Below are 4,339 nucleotides of genomic sequence, written 5' to 3'. Positions count from 1 at the left end.
CCCTCAAATCTGATTACAGGAAAATTCATTACTTTAAGTCCTCCCTCAGGGTTCGGAGCTCATAAAAGAAACCTCCAGAGGCCCCAGCTCAGGGGAAGAAAGGCTCTGGGCTGCGAATCTACAGATCGGCAATAATTAACCTGAACTAATTATGGTCAAGCCCCAGGTCAGTCTTTCCAGATCAAGACTGCCTCCTGACAAGTGGGCTTTCAGAGCAAGAACTTTTCACTCAAACTCAAAAGGAACATTCAGCAGATTTTAATATACAAGGGAAAGACCCAAATGGCCTCCTCTACCAGGCAAAGACCAGCCAGGTCAGAGGTTCACTGGCAGGGAACACAGAGCCCCTAAAAAGCAAATACACAAGGATGCTGTCCCTGGCCCTGCATATGATCAGTTCAGTCACTCAGTCGTATCTGACTCTTTGTGACCCCATGGACTGAAGCATGCCAGGCTTTCCTGTCCATCACCAGCTCTCAGAGTTTACTCAAATTCATGTCTATCTGATCAGTGATGCCATCCAACCATCTCATCCTCTGTTATCCCCTTCTCCTCCTGCCTGCAATCTTTCCCAACATCAGGGTCTTTTCAAATGAGTCGGTTCTTCCCATCAGGTGGCCAAAGTATTGGAGCTTCAGCTTCAACATTAGTCCTTTCAATGAATATTCAGGACTGATTTCCTTTAGGATGGACTGGTTGGATCTCCTTGCAGTCCAAGGGACTCTCAAGAGTCTTCTCCAACACCACAGTTCAAAAGCATCAATTCTTCGGTGCTCAGCTTTCTTTATAGTCCAACTCTCACATTCATACATGACTACTGGAAAAACCATAGCTTTGAATAGATGGACCTTTGTTGGCAAAGTAATATCTCTCCTTTTTAATATGCCATCTAGGTTGGTCATAGCTTTTCTTCCAAGGAGAAAGCATCTTTTAATTTCATGGCTGCAGTCACCATCTGCAGTGATTTTGGAGCCCAAGAAAAAGTCTCTTCCATTGTTTCTCCATCTATTTGCCATGAAGTGATGGGACCAGACGCCATGATCTTAGTTTTCTAAATGTTGTTTTAAGCCAACTTTTTCACTTTCTTCTTTCACTTTCATCAAGAGGCTCATTAGTTCTTTGCTTTCTGCCATATGGGTGGTATTATCTGCATATCTGAGGTTATTGATATTTCTCCCAGCAATCTTGATTCCAGCTACTGCTTCATCCAGCCCAACATTTCACATGATGTACTCTGCATAGAAGTTAAATAAGCAGGGTGACAGTATACAGCCTTGACGTACTCCTTTCCCGATTTGGAACCAGTCTGTTGTTCCATATCCAGTTCTAACTGTTGCTTCTTGACCTGCATACAGATTTCTCAGAAGGCAGGTCAGGTGGTCTGGTATTCCCATCTCTTGAAGAATTTTCCACAGTTTGTTGGAAAAACATGTCATGTTGCATATGATATTCCTAAGGATTTTAAACAAATACTACCATAGATATCAGGACAGAAAGACAAACAGCAAGCTATGAAAGGGATGTACTTTTTATTTAATAAATTAAAAGATGAAAAGAAACTAAAGACCTATATATAGAAAACTATAAAACACTGGTGAAAGAAATCAAAGAGGACACTAACAGATGGAGAAATATACCATGTTCATGGATTGGAAGAATCAATATAGTGAAAATGAGTATACTACCCAAAGCAATCTATAGATTCAATGCAATCCCTATCAAGCTACCAACAGCATTCTTCACAGAGCTAGAACAAATAATTTCACAATTTGTATGGAAATACAAAAAACCTCGAATAGCCAAAGCGATCTTGAGAAAGAAGAATGGAACTGGAGGAATCAACCTACCTGACTTCAGGCTGTACTACAAAGCCACAGTTATCAAGACAGTATGGTACTGGCACAAAGACAGAAATATAGATCATTGGAACAAAATAGAAAGCCCAGAGATAAATCCACGCACATATGGACACCTTATCTTTGACAAAGGAGGCAAGAATATACAATGGATTAAAGACAATCTCTTTAACAAGTGGTGCTGGGAAATCTGGTCAACCACTTGTAAAAGAATGAAACTAGAACACTTTCTAACACCATACACAAAAATAAACTCAAAATGGATTAAAGATCTCAACGTAAGACCAGAAACTATAAAACTCCTAGAGGAGAACATAGGCAAAACACTCTCTGACATACATCACAGCAGGATCCTCATGACCCACCTCCCAGAATATTGGAAATAAAAGCAAAAATAAACAAATGGGACCTAATTAACCTTAAAAGCTTCTGCACATCAAAGGAAACTATTAGCAAGGTGAAAAGACAGCCTTCAGAATGGGAGAAAATAATAGCAAATGAAGCAACTGACAAACAACTAATCTCAAGAATATACAAGCAACTCCTACAGCTCAACCCCAGAAAAATAAATGACCCAATCAAAATATGGGCCAAAGAACTAAATAGACATTTCTCCAAAGAAGACATACAGATGGCTAACAAACACATGAAAAGATGCTCAACATCACTCATTATCAGAGAAATGAAATCAAAACCACTATGAGGTACCATTTCACACCAGTCAGAATGGCTGCGATCCAAAAGTCTACAAGTAATAAATGCTGGAGAGGGTGTGGAGAAAAGGGAACCCTCTTCCACTGTTGGTGGGAATGCAAACTAGTACAGCCACTATGGAGAACAGTGTGGAGATTCCTTAAAAAACTGGAAATAGAACTGCCTTATGATCCAGCAATCCCACTGCTGGGCATACACACTGAGGAAACCAGAAGGGAAAGAGACACGTGTACCCCAATGTTCATCACAGCACTGTTTCTAATAGCCAGGACATGGAAGCAACCTAGATGTCCATCAGCAGATGAATGGATAAGAAAGCTGTGGTACATATACACAATGGAGTATTACTCAGCCATTAAAAAGAATACATTTGAATCAGTTCTAATGAGGTGGATGAAACTGGAGCCTATTATACAGAGTGAAGTAAGCCAGAAAGAAAAACACCGATACAGTATACTAACACATATATATGGAATTTAGAAAGATGGTAACAATAACCCTGTGTACGAGACAGCAAAAGAGACACTGATGTATAGAACAGTCTTATGGACTCTGTGAGAGAGGGAGAGGGTGGGAAGATTTGGGAGAATGGCATTGAAACATGTAAAATATCATGTATGAAACGAGTTGCCAGTCCAGGTTTGACGCACGATACTGGATGCTTGGGGCTGGTGCCCTGGGACGACCCAGAGGGATGGAATGGGGAGGGAGGAGGGAGGAGGGTTCAGGATGGGGAACACATGTATACCTGTGGCGGATTCATTTTGATATTTGGCAAAACTAATACAATTATGTAAAGTTTAAAAATAAAATAAAATTAAAAAAAAAAAGTATCTTGCACACTAAAAAAAAAAAAAAAAAGACAGAAAAATAAGAAAGAAAAAGAATATTCCAAAAGAAAAAATAGTAAATTATAAGGAGAGAGAGTTCACCACAGAAACTATAACCAATGAAATACAATCAATGTGGTATTTTTAATGTTCAGCTTTAGTAATAAAAAATCAAACAGTGAGAGAACTTTTGTCTTAATAAATTATTAAATGATGGATATAACGCTCATATTTGTAGAGTGATGAATCGAGCACTCTCATACATTCTTGGAGTGTAAAGAGATAGATATGCAACTTTTGGAAGGCGATTTGGCATAGGTAACAAAAGTCTTAAAATATGCATATCCTTTAACCTTTTGATTTAGGAGTTTTTGTCCTTAGGGCAGTGGTTCTCAAGCAGGAGCATTTGCCAGCTGGAGGACATCTGGCAATCTGGAGATAATGATTGTCAAGATATGGGGAAAGGGTTATGCTACTGCTACTGGCATTTGTGCATGCGTGTTAGCGTCAATTTATGATAAAAACTCTCTACAAGCAGGACAGAAGGAACCTACCTCGACATAATAAAGGCTATATACAACAAACCCACAGCAAACATTCTCAATGGTGAAAAACTGAAAGCATTTCTTCTAACATCAAGAACAAGACAAAGATGTCCACTCTCGTCACTTTAATTCAACATAGTTTGGGAAGTCCTAGCCACGGCAATCAGAGAAGAAAAAGAAATAATGGGAAGCCAAATTGGAAAAGAAGTAAAACTGTCACTGTTTGTGGATGACATGATACTATACTTAGAAAATCCTAAAGATACTACCAGAAAACTACCAGAGCTCATCAATGAATTTGGTAAAGTTGCAGATTAGAAAATTAATACACAGGGATCTCTTGCATTCCTGTACACTAACAATGAAAGATCGGGATGACAAATTAAGGAAACAA

General features: G+C 39.1%; 1 protein-coding gene across 4 annotated transcripts in view; it reads left to right on the top strand.

Annotated features, from left to right (window-relative positions):
* The window catches only part of ALG2 (ALG2 alpha-1,3/1,6-mannosyltransferase), a 107,089-nt gene that overhangs the window by 29,726 nt on the left and 73,024 nt on the right, over nucleotides 1–4,339 (top strand). The gene's annotated exons all lie outside the window — the stretch shown is intronic.

This window comes from Bubalus bubalis, chromosome 3, assembly GCF_019923935.1.
Source record: "Bubalus bubalis isolate 160015118507 breed Murrah chromosome 3, NDDB_SH_1, whole genome shotgun sequence".
Taxonomy (NCBI): domain Eukaryota; kingdom Metazoa; phylum Chordata; class Mammalia; order Artiodactyla; family Bovidae; genus Bubalus; species Bubalus bubalis.
The sequence above is the reverse complement of the archived record's forward strand: the minus strand, read 5'-3'. Positions and strand labels throughout refer to the sequence as shown.